Here is a 20,448-nt window from a genome sequence, read left to right as displayed (position 1 = left end):
GTTTTAAGTTTTGCTTATTTGTTTTGTGGTTTTGGGTTTGGGGAAGGGAACGGTCAGCAGGGATTTTTGTTTGTTTGTTTGTATCAGGTAGGGATGTAACATCCATCTGAGATGAGGGTGAAGTGAAAGTTGGAAGGGAAAAGATTTGGGGAGATGATGCCTCCTCCACCCTCATGATTAAGAACGCCTGACCTCAAACTCTGACCTTGTTCTTCATTGTGTCTGTCCTAAATTACAGAAATGAACCTGCTGGGAAGCCACTTTCTCCTAGATTAAGCACAAACCATCCAATGCCGGGTTAGTGTTTAGCTAGGCTAGAATGGTCTAGAACTGCCCAGCCCTGCTCTTGACCTGAAGGAGCTCAAGTCACTAAGCCACTGTCCATTGTGGTGCTAGTGGCAAGGAATGAAGCCCCAACTTCTGGCCATTGGGATAAAGGATCAGCCAGGAAGATGCTGACTTCCTTCCTTCCTGAGAAGTGAACATTCATCTGCCTCTCCCCTAAATGTTGTCTTCTGTCATTCCCTCCTCAAGCCATCCAGTCCTGACCCTTGGGCTACTTTTTCCCTTGTTCTTCGAATGTCTTCAACAAATAAAAGCCAATACTTGTTATAGGGTAAAACTTGTTTACATGCTTTATGTCCTTTAATTCCTCCAAAAGCCAGTGAGGTCCTTCCTTTTTATTCCCAGTTATAAAGATAGGAAGCTGAAGCTAAGCAAATCCCAACAGCAGAGAACAACACACATTTACCACCACACCAGTTCCCTCTGTCCTAGGTTTGTACGAACGATTGAAGGCATCTGAATGCAAAAAGCAGTATAACTCCGAGATGGGGAGGGAACAGCGACAGCTAACAAATTGTGCAGAGTCCACTGCAAAATGAAAAAAAAGTAGCACCCTTTGTTTAAAATTAAATATTTTATTTTTTGAAGATTTGATCGATTTGACAAAGAGAAGAGAGAGAGAGAGAGAGCACACACACAAGCAGGGGGATTGGGAGCGGAAGAAGCAGCTCCCCACTGAACAGGGAGCCCTATGTGGGGCTGGATTCCAGCCCCGTGACCTGAGCGGAAGGCAGGTGCTTAACTGACTCCCAGGCACCCCCAGAATTAAATATTTTAAGGTGGCGACAGCAGAATGTTAAACAAATCATGGGGCTTCTTCCGAGCTCTGGGCCGTGTGTCATGCAGAATGCATGTCCAGAAAGCCGGTCCTAGAAGCAATTTTTAATAGTATGGGATTTTTATTAAGCACAAACTCAAAAATACAGAGGTGAAGTTATGATCTGTAAAAATAACAGTTCTTAGATTTAGCATTTTCTCTTTCCCCTGTTGAAATTCCCCTGTTGAAATTCAGGGCACTCACACATTCCTTGGACAAGATGTTCCCCAAGGAAAGATGATTAGCTCCGGACTGTCAGAATGATGGACATTCTCTGCATTTTCTTCTGTTCTCCCACTGCTCTGAGATCCTGATGGTTTTTACTTTTCAACCATTATCTCTGTTCTGCATTTAATGCCATTTCCTGCCCTGAGGTGTCTTCTGGATCCCCTGAGCAGGAAATGCAAGAACATCTGTAGCCAGAAGAACCCTGCAGAACGGTGGACAGAAGTGACCACCCATTGGTAAGAAAACTCCACACCAGCATTCCGAGGGGTAGAGGCTTCAATGCCTCAGTTTGTGAGAGGTTCACTGGCTCTTTAGACGATGCATTCTGGGCTTTAGGGTTACTAGAAAGTTCTTGCCCCATTGAAAGCTCACATTCCTTTCCTTTAACCTCCCATTTAGAGGTCCTTTTTGTACCCCTGTGACCAAGCAACTAGTCTAGTCCATACCATAGAAATTTATTTTCTCACAATTCTGGAATCTAAAAGGCCACAATCAAGCTTATAGAGTTGGTTTTCCCTGTGATGGCACTATGACATACTTGAGAGTTTCACATGCCTCTTAACCTGTCTTCCCTTCTAGAACTTCATGCTAATTCCTCTTTGTAGACCAGAAGTAGATCTTGAAATGTATTCTCTCTCATCTTTCTCTCTACCTTCTCACTGACGAAAGGGCATTATTATTTCTTTATCTTCATTGCAGCCTTCAATATCTACAGAATTCTAACCTGTAAATAGCATTCAAGCTTTTCATCATAAAGTATTTTCTCTCAATAATGAGTGCAGTTTTTCACATAGGAAGATTTTTTTTTTTCTTTCTAATGAGTGGACGTAAAAAATTTTTAAATGAATAATTAGCACTTAACTTACCTGCAGTTGACTACACCTGTGTAGGCAGAGAATGAGACATTTCACCTGCCCTTTTTTTCAGTCATTCATGGGCCTTCATTCATGGGCCTTTAAAATGAGTTCTCTGCAATCACACAAAACTACTTCAGAGGCAGGGGTCAGATTCAAGTAAGTCACTGGAATGTCTGGGCCGTTCAGTCAGTTAAGCTTCTGCCTTCAGCTCAGTTCATGATCCCAGGGCTGTGGGATCGAGCCCCACATCCTACTCCCTGCTCAGCGGGGAGTCTGCTTCTCCGTCTGTCCCCCCCAAACCCCGGCTCATGTGCCTTCTCCCTCTCTCAAATAAATAAATAAAGTCTTAAAAAAATTCAAGTAAATCATGCTTTGCAAATGGACTTGGTATAATTCAGTAGTAACTCAATGGGACAACAAAAATCAAGTGTTCACTGGGGCACCATTATTGACAGCTGACTTGCATAGCTTTTTTGAATAATGGTGGTGATTCCGAGGTTTCTACAAGGACTAATTTAACAGAATATTCCCTTATTTTATTGAATAAAAAGGGGAGGGGGAAGAACAAGAAAGAATAGGCCATACATGCCTACCCGAGAGATAGGAATTGTAAAAAATCAATCCAGTAGCAGGAAGATTTAATGGAGACTGTATGAAAATTACACCAATTTGTTTCTTCAGGAAATTTGAATAGGGCAGCAATATGTGATGGTGGAAAAGAGTTCAGGGTTTGAGAAATCTTGACGGCTACACATCAGTTTTGGAAATAGTTATGGAAGCCACCAGAGCCCTGTTACTGAAAACCCCCCCTCATCAGGTGGTATAGTGCCCAACTCAGAAGGTGCCTAATACAGTGCCTGACTGATCATAGAGATCATTTCCCTTTTCTTGAGAGAATAGCTATTCACATTAGCTGTCACTTAGTGACCGAGATAGTCCTCCTTTGACCTTGCATCGACCTTGCCAGGGGTTGGCAGTTAGCACAGTAGCTGTCAACCCAGTGTTACTTAGGTGGGTCCCTAAGTAATATGTTGCCAATAAAAGTCCCAAATTCGTGAATGATTTACTTAAAAAAAAAAAAAAACATAAATGAGAACAGATTCAAGGTGACTTTTTTTATCAGCCTACTCATTTGTATTCCAGTATGCTTTCTTGAGTGGGAGAAAAAGGGACGGAGCTGTAGAATTAAGTGATATGCTAAGAATTGGGCAAAACCTTGACCACTCCCAAGGGCATGTTGCAAGTCTGTGACATCCTCTTTGCAGATGGAAAGGACTGGAAGGGCTGCTTGCCAGGGGTGCTGAGAGGATTTCACAGGGCTGGTCCCTCCTGCAGAATGGAAGATTACATCACGTGGTGAAGAGGAGTCACTCCCCCAGCAGCTGCCAGAAGCCACAGCTTGCCATGGCCTGGGGCCATTGCCAGCACTCCACAGGGGGACAGACTTTGAAGCTGAGGGATGTTCTGCTGCAAGGTGCTGAAGACCTCTTTATCTCCACACAAATCATACTTAGGATTGTCCTTTCAGTTCACCTCTTTAAGGAGAGAGAAGTTCTAGAATCTTTGGTAAGTAACTCAACTTTCAAAATCCTAGTGAAGAGGATAGCCAGAGAAGTGTTACCTAACCCTAAAATGATTGGGAAGGTTCTAGGCAGATATGCTTTAAGTATTCACCAACACGTTTTATAAATAAACAACATCCTGAATGACAAAGCACACAAACCAACGAACTAACAAATAAAAGCTTCATAGGTTTTCAGTATATAGCTTTTGTCCCTAAGCAAACACTTGACTTTGCTGTATCCCCCAAATGTCCCATGTGATATTTATTCCCATTAAAGTAAATAGAACTCCTGGGAATGAAAGTCTTTTGCATTGGTGGATCAATCAAATATTTGTACACTTCTACTGTGGGAAGGATAAAAACCTGATACATTCACTCCCCTTAAAGAGCTTATGTTTATGTAAGAAAAATATCTGGGGAGGAAAAAGGCATAGTGAACAGTGACTGTTATTAACGATATGGTATTGTATATAAGAGGGTAGATCTTAAAAGTTCTCATCACAAAGGGGTGCCTGGGTGGTTCAGTCTGTGAAGCATTTAGCTCTTGATATCAGCTCAGGTCTTGATCTCCAGGTCATGAGCTCACGCTAGGCATGGAACCTACCTAAAAAAAGGAAAAAAAAAGTTGTAATTATGGTGGTGATAGATGTTATCTGAATTTACTGTGGTAATCAGTTTCATTTTTTATACACACACACACATATATATTTATACGTGTGTGTATATATAGTCATATTGTATACCTAACACTAATGCATTGTTATGTGTAAATTATATCTCAACTTAAGTTTAAAAAGAACAGCATAGTGGAAGACATATCAGTAAGTACAACTTTGTGTTAAGTATTCCTGTGTATGTATATGAATGCATCAAAAGAAAATGAGAGTCATAAACCTATAGCACTTGAAAGGGTTAATCAGGGACATCAGGAAGAAGGTTTTTTTTGCAGCGGATTTGATAAAAAGAAAAGAATAGGGAGCAAGAAGGAGGCTATTCTAGGGAAGGACCATGTAAATACATCGAGAGTGTTCATGATGGGGCTGGTAATGGGGAGTTAGCTGTGGGGGGGCACAGTTAATGTCTGAGAACTGAAGAATTTAGGTCAGATGGAATGGGCAGCAGTGGGCTATTACCACTCATGACAGGGTCCTAATCAATCTGACAGATTCTGACATTTCTCAAAGAAGGTCTGTCAGTGGGGAAGATGTAGGGAAATTTGGAGGGTGAAAAGTTGGAATTGATTGGGAAGAATAGGGAGAATTGGCAGAAGTTTCAGGCACGACCATGGATGGGATTTATAAAAAGTTAGTGAAAAGACATGGTAGGACACCACATTCCTAATAAGACTAAAGGATTGCTGTGTGCCAAGATGAGGAATTTACATGCAGGATCTCACTGAAGGCTTGTGATTGTGTTGGGTTCACCTCCCATGCCACAAATGAGGAGGTGAGTGGGGTTAACCCCACCAGAAGGGGGTGGAGGAGAAGGGATTTCTATACAGTTCTGTCTCACCTGGACACCATTCTTTACATATTAGTGAGGGAAGTAACACATTTGATTTTTAGTTTGTTTGGAGACAGGGATAGGAAGTACATACAATAGGAAGGAACTTGAACATGGTCTATGAAGACCAAAGGGTGGTGAATGGGAGATAAATCATGGCGATGCGATGGGGCGGTGGTCTGTGGTGATTAGCAGCTGTCCCCAGCAGATGAGTCGAGAACTATTCAGATGAAGTTACCGTGATATCCCAAAAGAGCAGAGCTGTCTTGTGTTTACTTATAACCACCAACTTGTCACTTAGAGATGTGGTATCTGGGAGATGAACCATAAATATTCCTGTAAATGCAGTGTGAGAAGGACATGAGTTACATTTCTATCTCAAGGTCATTTGTCAATACATGAATGAGCTAGAATAATGATCCTTGAAAAATGGGAAGAATAATGTCTTTTACCACAATTTTGAACTGTATACTGGGGAAACCTTGTAAAGCAGTATGTTACTAAGTGTTCAGTTTGTAAACAGAAATATATCTGTAATCAAAGAGGTTTGAGAAATATGTGGTTCAAAGAAATTAAATATGCATCTTTATTTTAGAATGCTACCACCCTTAAAAATGTTGCCATGCGGTTTGAATTTTATAGCTCTTTATATAGCATCTCTCTCTCTCCCCTGTTTTTGTTTTTGTTTACTGCATTAACTCCTAAGACTAGTGTTGCCCCAAGTAGTTTTAGGGAACTCTGCTTTGAAGGCATTTTAATGGACCCTTGGACTTTTTTTTTTTTTTTTTAGACCCTTGCAATAATGAAGGTTTATAGTGTAGGTCTTTGTCAAAGCGGATGGGTTCTTGCCGCTAAAAGGTGCTTCCACACATGACCTTGAAGATAGATTAATAAAGGAAGAAAGTAGAAATAATAGGTTGACAGACATTTTAAAGTAGGGCATAACAGATGCCATAAAAAGCATCCTGAAAGTTTAAAATAGGAGTTATAATATATGTTATATGGAAGAGACCTCATTAGAGTCTTTGAATATTTGTAATACACAAATGTGAGTATAGGACCAGCGTCTTCCCAGTTTGGGGGAGAAATGGATAGAATCCAATTCACATTTGAGCCTGCTTCTCTTTCAAGTTCCTCATGTAAAAAGGAGGAAGTATTGCTAAGTTCACAAAGATACGCCTCAGGATAAAACTTGAGTTCACTGTACTGCCTTTCATCTTCCTGGGTAGAGGCCCTTAAGAGTGGCCAGGACCTCTCCATCAATGAGCAAAGCCTTCCAGGAAAAAAAAATTGAAGAGACAGCTATTGGATTAATTTTAAGAGGCTTTTGCTGAAATTTCTCATAAAGAATACATGGAAAGTAAAGACATGAGAAATTATAGCTCTCTGGGTCAAAAAACAAAAAAAAAAAAAGAAAGAAAGAAAACCACCTCTAAATTCCCATAGTTTTTCTGTTAGTCTTTATTGAAAAATTCATTTACTGCTAATGGTGTCAAGAGGCGCTGTCAGCCCTTGTTATTGTACCAAAAAGAAAAATAAAGGAAAAGTTAGGGAGCCCTATCTAAAAAAGGAATGTTGTCATTTCTATTTTCCAACTAGCAAGTGAAAACAGGTTCTGTTATCTAAACTTCACAGAGCTTAGGGTCCAATAACCACCTTGTTCTGGTGACTTTGTGAGCCTAGTAAGAGATTTATACTAAATAAAAAAGGGAACCAGGCAGACCATTGCCTTTTGGAGACGAAGAATAAAATAAGGTGGAAATCAACAGGGGAAATGGTGAAAACACAAGTCTTGGTTTTTGGATGATTCTAGAGCCCTAGCATCAACCATGGCTTAAATCTTTGAAAATACCAAATTCAGTACTGATTTTGGCCTATGTAAGAAAACAAGTCATAGATTTGCTGAAACTCCATTGTAGCATTTTACATTTTAGCCTCAACTCTTTGGGAGCTACTGGGAAATATTTTTCTTTTTTTCCTCAGATTGTATCATCATGGTTAGGTGCTTTTCCACCAAAATATCTAAACAACCCCAACAGGCCTGTGCAGGTGATATGTGTGTAGAGGAAGGTAGACCAAGATATTAGAAACAGTTGGAGTAACTCAAGTCTTTAATACTGTCACCTTAGTCTCAATAATTCAGCACCTAAATGATATGCATAAGAGAATTCTTTTAGCCACGACAGAGGAGCTCCAGGAAGCACAGTGATGAGCATTCTCTCATTAGGAATTAGTCTTCAGCAATAAGCATCCAGTGTAACCTTTAGTCTCCATGAACCAAAACACAGCATGACCTCAGGCTTTATCCTCCCTTGGGATTGAGAAGCAGTTCTCTGTGTAAGTGGCAATTTCATCCTGATTTTTCAAGCTTGGAGCTCTCTCACCTTCTACCTACTGGAAGAGAAGATGTTGGATGGCTGGCCCTGAGGGACCTTATCTTTCATTTCTCTGGTGAGGTAGACTCTGATTTAAAATGGTTTTCCTTTACTCTGAACATGCCAGGTGCCCCCTCCCCGATCTTGTAACATCCCGTGATCGCCTCCTCCCGTCCATCTCCAGCTCTTTCCCAGTTCCTGTGAGTTGAAAAAGAACACAGAATTACAGTGTTTAGAACTGAGGTAGATGTAGTGCTCCTGTAGGCCAAGCCTTTCTACGATGAGGACACATTGGCAACCCAGAGAAGGGGGGTGACTTGCATCCAGTCCTCTGACTCTTTATGGGCAAATGTTGGCCCTACCCCCCTACATCTCATGCTCGTTTCATCTCATCTGGACTTCTCACCAGACCTGAGTCATGAAAACAGTGGGACACAGAGGCCAACCGTACTTTATGCAGTGGTCTTATTTTTCCTCATCTAAACTTGGCTTATTTTTCTAAAAACTTGGGAATTGGAACCCAGCTCAATCACCTGTTTGATCCTCGGAAGATGCGGGTCTGTCACCTGCAGTATTCTTGAGACAATGATTTGATGTCTGCTTTCTTATTTCCTGTTATTAGGAACTACCTTCCAGAAACATAGAAATTTCACTAGAATGTTTTTATTGCTTTTTTATTTTGTTTTGTTTATTTATTATTTATTTTTATATTTATTTATTTATGTTTATTTTATTTATTGAGCTGAAAGTTACCTCTTCTGCAACAAAGGGGGCAAGAGTCTACAATGAGGAAAAGATATTTTCTTCAACAAATGGTACTAGGAAAACTGGAAGCTACATGCAAGAGAATGAAACTGGACCCCCTTTCTTACACCATACACAAAAATAAACTCAGAATGGATTAAAGGCCTAAATGTGAGACTTGAAATCCTATAAATCCTAGAAGAACACATAGGCAATAATTTTTTTGACATTGGCTGTAGAAACATTTTTCTAGATCTGTCTCCTCAGGCAAGGGAAACAAAAGCAAAAATAAACTACTGGGATTACACCAAAATAAAATTTGCACAGTGAAGGAAACTATCAACAAAACCATAAAGCAACCTACAGAATGAAAGAAAATATTGCAAATGATATATCCAATAAAGGGTTAATATCTGAAAAATGTAAAGATCTTATATAGCTCAACACCAAAAAGCACAAATAATCCAATTAAAAATAGGCAGAGGACCTGAATAGACATTTTTTCATAAGACATGCAGATGGCCACTAGACACATGAAAAGGTGCTCAATATCACCACTCATCAGGGAAATGCAGATCAAAACCACAATGAGATATCATCTTACACCTGTCAGAATAGCCAATATGAAAAAGACAAGAAGGTTTTGGCAAGGTTACAGAGAAAAAGGAACCCTCGTGCGCTGTTGGTGGGAATGCAAATCGGTGCAGCCACTTTGGAAAACAGTATGGAGGTTCCTCAAAAAACCAAAAATAGAATACTATATGATCCAGTAATTCTACTACTGGGTATTTACCCAAAGAAAATGAGAACACCAATTCGAAAAGGTATGTGCACTCTTACGTTTATGCAGTATTATTCGCAATAGCCAAGATATGAAAATAACCCAAGTGTCCATCCACAGATGAATGGATAAAGGAAAGAGAAAGCTCAAACACAGAGGACAAACTGATAGTTGCCAGCGGGAAGGTGGGGGATGGAGGGGTAAAAAAGACAAAGGGGATTTAGAGTACATGTATTGTGATGAGCACTGAGAAATGTAGAGAAATGTAGAATCATTATATTGTACACCTGAAACTAAGAAAATGCTGTATGTAGATTATACATCAATAATAAATAAATTGATTAAAAATAAAATTTGCTTTCTCTTTACTTCTAATGTTTTAGTTCCAATTCTACCATGTAGAGTAGAGCTAAATGCAAAGAATGATTCCACGTTCATTCACAGGACACCCCGCTGAAGTTTTAAGACACCCATCCAGTGTTCTTTTAGGTCTTTCTTTCCTTCTCAGACCTAACATCTGATTTTTTGAACTGTGGCTTATAGGCTATAGTTGCCAAATCCCCTTGGTGACTAGTGATCACATTCCTGGACAGCACCAACAGAATATTTTGATCATCACAGAAAGTTCTGTTGGACAGCCTGAGCTACAGTAAAGGGGAAAGGCAGAATATATACGGACAGACATGCAGGCAGGTGGGTGGACGCAGTGGAGGGAGTTTGTGGAAGGTCGCTACTAATTTCTTCCATATTTTCACTTAACTAGACAGCAATGTCACAGGGCTGAGTGTGAGGACAGAGGGGAAGACTATTTCTCTAGGGAGCTAAAGATAGTGCATGGACAAGGGGAAAATGATAGGATTCCCAGACAGCTCTAAATCCACTTCAGGTTCGTCTGCCTGGAGACCAGTCAGCACGCTGTGTGTTTTTCACTTGCCATGTTCCCTAGCACAGATGTGGAGCTGGAGTAGGTGGAACATTGACCCAGGCTTCATGGGTGGTTCTCCATCCCAGCTGCACATCAGGGTCACATGCGTGAGCTACTGAAACATTCAGAAACTTTATCCCTTCAGCAGAGTTTCTGATTGAACATTCTGAAAACGAGGCCTGGGCATGGATTTATTTAAAATTCCCAACATGATTCTAATGCATAGACGTGTTTAGGACCACTGAATTAGAGCAGGAAGGGGAGGAAATGTGCAGAGAAGAGCAGCGGCATCGGGGAACTTGGCTAATGATGGGCGGCAGGTTCTGGGAGGTTTGGTGAAAGAGACTCAGGATTCATGGAGGGTGTTCAGATTGGGAGATATTCAAGGCTGCGGTGATGAGGGATGAGCTAGGAATCTAGGGCTTTTTGGGGTGTCCAATACAAGCCAGGAAAAGGGCGCAATGAAATTTGCCATGCCGGTCTAAATTAGTGCAGTCAGTGAAAATACAATGCAAACTGCATAGAGAATTGTAAACTTTTCTGTAGCTATATTGAAAAAAAAAGGAAAGGTATACAAGTGAACTTAATTTTTTTTTTCTTTTAGCTTTTATTTATTTGGCAGAGAGAGAGAGATCACAAGTAGGCAGAGAGGCAGGCAGAGAGAGAGAGAGGAGGAAGCAGGCTCCCCGTGGAGCAGAGAGCCCGATGTGGGGCTCCATCCCAGTACCCTGGGATCATGACCTGAGCCGAAGGCAGAGGCTTTAACCCACTGAGCCACCCAGGTGCCCCCAAATGAACTTAATTTTAATAATATATTTTCTGTTACTTGATTTATGCAAAATACTTTCATTTCAACATGCGATCAGTATAAAAGATATTAATGAGATATTTGACCTCCTGTTTTACGTTTTGTCTTTGGACTTTGGTGTGGATATTATACTCAACAGCACATCTCAATTCAGAGAAGACACATTTTAAGTGCTCAGGAGCCACAGGGAGCTGGTGGGTACCATCTTGGACAGTGTGGGTCTAGGGGGTGGTGATTAGAATGAAAATGTTGCATGATTTCTATGGGACATTTTTTTGCAGAATACAAACATACTGAAATGCATTAAATCTTTTGTGTATATCTATAACCCTTTGTTAACTTGAGTTATAGAATATAACCAATTGAATTTTTTTAAAAGATTTTATTTATTTGACAGAGATCAGATTTTTTTTTAAAGATTTTATTTATTTATTTGACAGACAGAGATCACAAGTAGGCAGAGAGAGAGAGAGACAGAGGGAAGCAGGCTCCCTGCTGAGCAGAGAGCCCAATGTGAGGCTCGATCCCAGAACCCTGGGCTCATGACCTAAGCCAAAGGCAGAGACTTTAACCAATTGAGCCACCCAGATGCCCCAAATATAACCAATTAAAATAATTATTTTATAACATTGTGTTATTATTATCTACTCTACTTAGATAACTTTAAAGTCATACTTGATGTGCAATATTCTTTGCAATCACCCCCAAATTTGATACGCTCAACTTGGGCATCTTGATATAGGTTGTAAAGACAAAGCTACAAAGTACCTAAAAACAGTTACAATGTTTTTATTATGATAGTCCAGCCAGGTAGGACTATATCCAGTGAGGTTCTTATCTAGCCCAATATAGCTTGTCCATAAAGCGTCATGTGGCTCTTAGTCATACACCCTGTTAGAGTCCAAAAGTGCCCTGCCAGCCACACGTATTTAATGGAGGTTCATCTGGCGTGCATTTCCTGGTGGAGTCTGTGTCAGCTTCAGCGTCCAGAGGTCCCTGCTTCCTTTTCTGTGTGTCCATATGCCAGTCTTTTAATATTCCAGTCTACATGCTTACTCTGACTTATGTGGAGGGAATCTTTTCTTACTTTCTTTGAGTTGAAGCTCCTGATTTTGGAGAAGAAAGGAAGATGGGAAGCAAACACTCCCTTGCCATGTAGGTGGTAGCAAAGCTGGATTTGACTGATCAGACCTCAACTGAGTATTCTAGAAGAGCACGAGCAAAAAGGAGCTTGTGTTTCATGAAGGATCCCATAACAAGAAATTGGCCTGTGTACTTTCGAAATTGCGAGAGAGGAATGGTGGACATTGTCAGCTGAATCAAATACATTAATACGTTGTCAGCCAGTTTTTCATTGGGAAGTCAGCTCCCTGGATGTTCCAATCCTGCTTTAAGCACCTCTCCGTGTCTTACCCAAGATGCCTGTCTCCGTTCCGCCTGGAAAGCCACCACAGGTATTTGCTGCTGCTGAGATCACCGTGGATACAGATGACATGCTTGGTGGCTCAGGGAGGATGTCCTGCTGTGTTTGACTTGGACTCCCCCTCCGGTCTGTTCTGTCCTGTAGCCTGTCTCAGGTGTACGTGGTCCGTAAAGACCATTAGCCATCTCCAGTGACCAGTCCTCTCTTGCAAGCTGGTATTTTAACACAAAGTTACTATGGCTTTAGAGATGCACTCAGTCTTGCTGGAATAAGACTGTCATCTAGTATTAGGAACAAGAGCATAGGTCTTCTGCAAAAGGAACTGACTTGAGAGTACTCTGTTGCTTGCTCAGCCAAAACAGGATATAAAAGCTCCCTCTTCAAGCAGACAGCGCTTGAGGTGTCCCAGACCCAGGAGAACTCTTCGTCATTGTCCAGGCCATTCATTGGGGCAGGATTTTATTTTATTTTATTTTATTTTTTAAAGATTTTATTTATTTATTTGACAGAAAGGGATCACAAGTAGGCAGAGAGGCAAGCAGAGAGACAGAGAGAGAGAGGAAGAAGCAGGCTCCCTGCCAAGCAGAGAGCCCAACTTGGGACTCAATCCCAGGACACTGAGATCATGACCTGAGCCGAAGGCAGAGGCTTAACCCACTGAGCCACCCAGGCGCCCCTGGGGCAGGATTTTAAAACAGAATCCTCACATCACCGTTTCATTCTAGAGCACCAATCAGGTTGTCTTTATCAGACATTCCATACTCTCCTTTATTACCTCTCTTGTGCTGGTTTTATTTCTGTTTCATGCAAGACTTTGAGGACGCAAATTGTGATTAGAGCACAGATACTGTGAATCACACACATTGTCTCAAACCTGGGTCTGTCAGTCCCCACATAGTGATACTGTGCAGTCAGCTAAACTCGTTCCCAGGTCTTCCTCTATGAAATGAAGTAATGCACCCTACCTCCTGGGGTTATAGTGAGGCTTAAAAATGACATATGCTGAGTGCTTGGCACATAATGGGCATTCAATAAATGCTAGTTTGGTATTAAAGCTATGGATGTGGCTTGGACAAGGACTTTTTATGTGGTTCAGCTGGTCATTACCCACTCCTGCCCCCCCACCTCACATACATAAAAGAAGACTTCACAATGCGATAGTTGGTGAGCTGTGGTTGGGGCCTTGGAAATGCACAAGGTAGAAATGAGGGCTCAGACTGGGCTGGCTTCAGTGAATACCTGAAATGACTCTTGTTAACACACTGGAAGGATTCTGATGGGCAGCCTTTAGTCTGAGATGTTTTCAACCTCCTCTCTCTCTTTCTTTGTCATTTTTTAACAGCTTTACGGAGGTATAATTCACATATGATACAATTCACCAGTTAAAGTGTACACTTCAGTGGTTATTAGAATAGTCACAGATAGCTGCAACCATTATCACAATCTTAGTACATTTTCATCACCTTTAAAATAAAACCTCATATCCTTCAGCTGTCACCCTTCCACCCCCACCAGCCATAAGCAGTAATCTACTTCCTGCCTTTATAGATTTCCTTATTTTGGAAGTTTCATATGAATGGTATCATATAATATGTGGTCTTTTGTAACTGGCTTCTTTCACTTAGCATAGTTTTCAAGGTTCATCCATGCGGTAGCAGGTGTCAGCACGTCATTCCTTTTTATGGCCAAATAATTTCCTTGTATAGATGAACTACATTTTGTTTATCATTGATGGACATTGGGTTGTCTTCTCCATTTTCATCTTTATAAATAATGTGGACAAGTTTTTGTGTGGACGTATGCTTTTATTTCTGTTGGATTTCTACCTTGGGGTGGAATTGCTGGAGAGTAGCCTTCTGTGCTTCTATCCCTGGGATGGTAAAGAGTTAGTGATTATATTCTTATCTCCCTAAAATACTTTCTGTGACAAGCCTAAATCTTCTAGATGTTTGTTTACCCCATTGATGATCAATGGGAAATTACCGCATATCAAGTACTGTTCCAGGTACTGGACAACTTTGGTGGGCACTTTGGGTTCTGGACTCTTCAGGATCTAGACAGAAGATCCTACTGCCTACCTGGCAGTAGGTAACTACTTTTTTTTGCATCAGATGTAATTGTAGGCTACATTATGCAGGAAAGCAAAAATAGCACTAGCACTTAACCTGCTTCTTTCTTAGTTATCTAAATAAGCTATTGTCATTTCTTAACTCCTCTTACAAAAGCTGTCTATAACCTTGCATAGATGCTTCTTCTGCTCACTGCTTATTTATGTGCTCATATTTGTATTCATTAATGTGCTCATCCATTCATTCAGTACAAATTTATTAAACACCTACAGTCTGTCAATCACTGTATTAGATGGATATAAAGATATTTAAGACATGCACTTCTTGTTGGAAAGAAATATGCATAAATAGGTTGTTATACAATATGGTATTGATGAAATGTTTGTAACCCATCTTGTGGTTACTGCAGAAGGCTCACTAAAAGGTAGAGATGTAGAACATGGATATAGAGATAGGTTGGAGAACTTTCCAGGAAGAGGGTATGGTGTAGACAGACACAGAAGAAAGGAATATTATGGTATGAGTAGGTTAGTATTGTTGGATTTTATAGTGCTTCTGGGATAAGGAGTCTTCAGAAGGAAAATTTAACTGCTTAGTATGTAGCCTGCCAGGAGGAATTAATCATTAAGAGAAAAAAAATTATGCAATGATTTACAACTGCCCACTAAATAGCTGTGTGACTTCAGATAAGCCATTAACCTCTCTGTGCCTCATTTTTTTATCAGATATTGAGTGGGAAATAGACTTTATGGATATCTTCTTTCTAAAGTGACACATGAATTGCTAAAAAAAAAAAAATTAAAGTCCTGAAGAACTTTCTAATATTACCCCAAATATAGCTAAGTCTTGGCCAGATAAAACTATATAAAATGGAGGAGATATGCATAAGTTCGATTCCAATTTAAACAGTTTAAAGTGAAGGACTCTGAAATAAGGAAGCAGATGAATTTCAAACCTGGCTTGGTGCTCTCATGATGCCAACAGCCTACAGAAGAAAATTCCCAAACCCCAATTTCAAGTCTGTACTTACCCTTCCCCAGCTCCACCCTTCATGACTCATGAAGAGGGCACACCTTTTATCTGACCTCAAAGCCTCCCCTAATAGTTGTTTTGAAACACTTGGTGCATCTCTGCAGATTGTGGATTGTGGATTGTGAGCTTTTGTGATTATTCCACAGGACTGACTCAGTACTTATTTCTTCATGGATGAACTGGTGGCTGTGTTCTGTAAAATTTAGATATTTTCACATCTTTAAGATCATATTGGAGGCTCTGCAGGGGCTGCATCACATTTTATTCTTAAAGGTATGCTCGCAGTGGTCAGTAGTATCCCTCTCCCTTTTTGAAAGATATACGGCTTTCTTTTTTTATCTTCCATTTACTGCCGCTAGCTCGTGGTAGCTGTACAGAAGCAGAGAGAATAGAAAGAGCCACAACAGCCCTTTAAGTCTTTAAGCTCCTTCCAGAGCTTCTGCTCTCATCCATCACCCCATATTGACAAAGCTACAAGGAAGACCAGGGGATATCCTTGATGACCAAACCAAAGTATCCCCAAATGATGGGCTTAGTCCTAAAGGTACACAGCAAGCACAAGAGGGAAAGATTTCTGATTCATCCATCCACAGAATCCACCTGAGACGTTGTCTTCTTTCTTTAATGGTTATCCCATGAAAGAGGAATGAGCAGTCTATGATAATGGAAATATAAACAGGGAGGAATGCACGATGTAACCTTCAAGACACTAAATATAAAGGGCACAGAAAAAACAAATGAAGGCACACTGGGACATTGGAGAACAGGTTTCAGTGAAGCAACAAAAGCCTGTGTTCTCCAGTTGCTCTAGGAACATCTAGCATTACACCCTCCATTACTGTGCTTCTTTGGAAGAGCCCCTGCTCAAGTGGGCCCATTGCCATTACGGAAGGGAGACCTTACCCTGGTGAAAGAGAAACTCTCCTCAGTGCTGATGAAGCTGCTGGACACTTACAAGCTGCAGAAGTTTCCTAAATTACCCCCATGCATCACCTCAAAATTTGGAAGTTGTATAATCTCCTGGAATTGGCATAGTGGCCATCATTCATGGAATGCGATTTCCAGAACTGAATTCCCAGGATAAGGCTGTGCTGGGAATTTAAGGTTTTCTTATAGGCACCATTTAGCCTTTTATGTTCATCTGCTTCATAACTCTTCAGTTGTCCAGTGGTGGATTACAAAATTGCTGCAGCTTTATTGTTTCACATAAAATGTTTACATATGGGAAATGTGATTCATAGGTATATTACTAAGACAGTAAAACCAGATCATCAATCCATAAGAAGTTCTATTTTTCTTTTGTAAAATTACACATCAGAAAAGAAACTCTCTGGGCAGCGTGTGTGTCTTCCTTCCTGGTGCTGTGTTAGCTGCTGATGGCTACAGCTTCCCAGCTAGTTCTTTGTCCCAAGGTGGGGTCATATTTGTGGTGTTACTCCTTTTGGAAAGCTCCCTGTAGGACCAGGCTGAGCCTAGACTTCAGCTGTAACCACATCCTTGCTTTGCTTCATCCCCACCCTATCCTGCTTCCTTCACATTTGTACAAGTTCCTTCTGAAACATACTTCCTCAGTAAATCACTCGCATTAGGATCTTTATCTCAGGCCCACCTCAAGAAACCGTACATGATTAGTTCCAAATGAGGGGAAATATGGAAAAATGTTTAAGTAAAGCAATATTTGGGGAAAAAGGACCTTCGCAAAGTAACAAAGGATATCCATTTAAATATATAAAATATACATAGATATTTGGAAATTTTGATGTATAGTAACAGAGTAACGTGAATATTGTATACAATTATTGACATTCAAGTGATAGAACCATTGAAAGCCTAAAGTTGGCCATAAATGACTCCCAACGAGAATAAACGTGTACCTCCCTGAACTTACATTTAATGATCATGACCCTGTCAGCTACATCCTGTTTGACATTTACAGAAAGATGTGTGGTAATGGATTGATGAATTCATTAGCATTATGAATCATGTAAAAACAAAATCTCTAACACATTTTATTAAGTGTTGACTAAAAACTGTTGGTTTGGAGAGGACAAAGATTACAAATGTTTTAAATTGGGTTCTCAAAGGGCAGTGAAATTGAAACAATCAAATTTTACCCTAAATGATCAAGGGATGGAATGCAGATCTCTCTGTCATATTGTCATATCTCTGGACTCCATCTGTCCAGAGGAGTTTATATAAGTCCAGAAAAGCACAAAACTCAGGAATGAGCAGAAGGGGAAATGCCAAATGCTGAGTCAGACACCGGATGAGAAGTTCTGTTCTGATTTTTCAAAAGAAAAAGACAACAGATTTGAGATTGAGGCTCATTCATTTATTGATTCAACTCATATTTAAAGAGCACCTCTTCTGTTCTGGGGTCCTGTGCTTGTTGCTATGGTTACAGACATGAAAAGGCAGAAATGAGCTCCCCAGCCAAATTTACTGTTGTAATCATTCCTGGTCTGACTTCCCTGCTTTTTGCAAATGATTTCTGGAGTTTATAAGCTCTGTCTACACTTGTGTGGTTTCTGAGGGCCTCCAAATATTTAACAATGTCTCAACTTTTCCTTATTGCCTTAAACTGTTAATTCATATTGTAGAATTGTCACGGGGGGGGGGGATGGATCTATTCCCTTTATCCCTCCCCTAAAGAACTCTACAGTAATAGATAAATTAGTGTGTGAATATCCATCACTAAATTATTCTGTATCTTAATTATTTTTCCCTGAAAAAAATGAAAGTGCTACTTAAATCTCTTGGAGTCTGATATTAAATGTTAGCATCTATGTTGTAAAATTCTTCAAGACTTTTGGACAAAAGAAGTCCCATGTTTGAGAGAGTTCATCTAGTGTCATGCATTAGATTTTAGTGTCGATTTATTTCTTCTGTTCAGGCCTTAACCCATCTGTTTTTCAGTAATTATGGCAACTAATATTTGTGAATATCTTTCATGACATCTGATTTGTCCCAACTTTGAGAGTTTTATCATACTAAATTGCTGAGTACAGCACTTAGGATTCAGAATAAGTAGCTAGAAGTTAACCTTCTAGAAAACAGGAGTTTGTTCTGGTGTGCTAATATAGCCTGTTACATTTTGATGAATATTTTGGCTAAATTTTTGTATAAATTGATAGGAATAAATAAATTGATAAGTTCATTTTAATAAATAAATAGAATGTCTATTAAAATATCTTTTTATTAAAACATGTATTTTATCTATTTATAAAATATGTATTTATTAAAATGTATTTATTAAAATAAATACAAATAAATATAAAAATAAAATTTAAAAATAAATATTTAAATTAAATTTAAAAATAAATATTAAAATAAATATTTTAAAAATAAAAATAAATTTTAATAAATAAATAGATAATTGATAGGAATAAATTTCTTAAGAACTTTAAGGAAATTACTTATGATGGTTCTTTCATTGGTTAATGGAAGAGTGTTATTTTTCTCTTAATGATGTAAGGTTTTCATATTTTAATTTTTAAAAAGAAGTATGTAAATGAAATTTAGACTTGGGGAACCACTTTGAATTTCCATAAGTGTCTTCCTTTTTATAAAACCACACTGTCTGAGAAGAAGTCTCACACTGTTGTGCCTTAATTTAGCATGTAAACAAATTCTTTATATAAATTATCTTCACCACTAGACTTTTTCCAGTGTGTTTGTGCCTGTGTCAACTTAATGCTCATAGACACTCTTGGGATTTATGGGTTGTCGGATTTTTAAAAATCCACTTGGATCAAATGGGTTCTGTATAGAAGAGTAAACACCCAATTGAAAAGAAAAGCAATATTTATCTTATGTTACCAATAATTCTTAGTTTTCATCATTCAGTTTCTGAGAAACTTAACTAATGAGGAATAAATTACATTATTTAGCAACCTTCTATTCATTTTACATTGTTAAAAGCTTATATTCTGAAAATAATTCACATAATGAAACAATGGACATAAATTATATACCTTAAGAAACATAAAATATTCAAATACTTATGACCCTATTTGTAGCTCATTTGTTAATTTCTTTTTTTAATTAAATTAATTAATTTATTTTCAGAAAAACAGTATTCATTATTTTTTTAACCACACCCAGTGCTCCATGCAATCTGTGGCCTCTATAATACCCACCACCTGGTACCCCAACCTCCCACTCCCGCCGCCACTTCAAACCCCTCAGTTGTTTTTCAGAGTCCATAGTCTCTCATGATTCACCTCCCCTTCCAATTTACCCCAACTCCCTTCTCCTCTCTAAGACCCCTTGTCCTCCATGATATTTGTTATGCTCCACAAATAAGTGAAACCATATGATAGTTGACTCTCTCTGCTTGACTTATTTCACTTAGCATAATCTCTTCCAGTCCAGTCCATGTTGCTACAAAAGTTGTGTATTTATCCTTTCTGATGGAGGCATAATACTCCATAGTGTATATGGACCACATCTTCCTTATCCATTCATCCACCATGATCAGGTGGGATTCATTTCTGGGCTACAAGGATGGTTCAACATTCGCAAGTCAATCAATGTGATACAACAAATTAATATGAGAAGAGAGAAGAACTACATGGTCCTCTTGATGCAGAAAAAGCATTTGACAAAATCCAGCATCCGTTCCTGATTAAAACACTTCAAAGTATAGGGATGGAGGAAACATTCCTGAACCTCATCAAATCTATCTATGAAAGACCCACAGCAAATATCATCCTCAATGGGAAAAAGCTTGCATCCTTCCCGTTGAGATCAGGAACAAGACAAGGATGCCCACTTTCACCACTCTTGTTCAACATAGTATTAGAAGTCCTAGCAGCAGCAATCAGACAACAAAGAGAAATAAAAGTATCCAAATTGGCAATGAAGAAGTCAAACTCTCTCTATTCGCAGATGACATGATTCTTTATATGGAAAACCCAAAAGACTCCACCCCCAAACTACTAGAACTCATACAGCAATTCAGCAACGTGGCAGGAT

The 20,448-nt window shown here is 39.5% G+C and overlaps 1 long non-coding RNA gene across 1 annotated transcript; it reads left to right on the top strand.

The window, feature by feature from the left end:
• The first annotated feature begins 1,230 nt into the window (after positions 1-1,230).
• Positions 1,231-9,005, top strand: LOC123393391. The gene is made up of 3 exons (XR_006608162.1): positions 1,231-1,626; positions 3,513-3,813; positions 8,432-9,005. It is a non-coding gene; the product is annotated as an uncharacterized LOC123393391 (long non-coding RNA).
• The last annotated feature ends 11,443 nt before the right edge of the window (positions 9,006-20,448 follow it).

The sequence above is a fragment of the Mustela putorius genome, unplaced genomic scaffold, assembly GCF_011764305.1.
Source record: "Mustela putorius furo isolate JIRA1106 unplaced genomic scaffold, ASM1176430v1.1 tig00000832_pilon_pilon_pilon, whole genome shotgun sequence".
NCBI lineage: Eukaryota > Metazoa > Chordata > Mammalia > Carnivora > Mustelidae > Mustela > Mustela putorius.
This window is presented reverse-complemented; position numbering and strand designations above follow the sequence as displayed.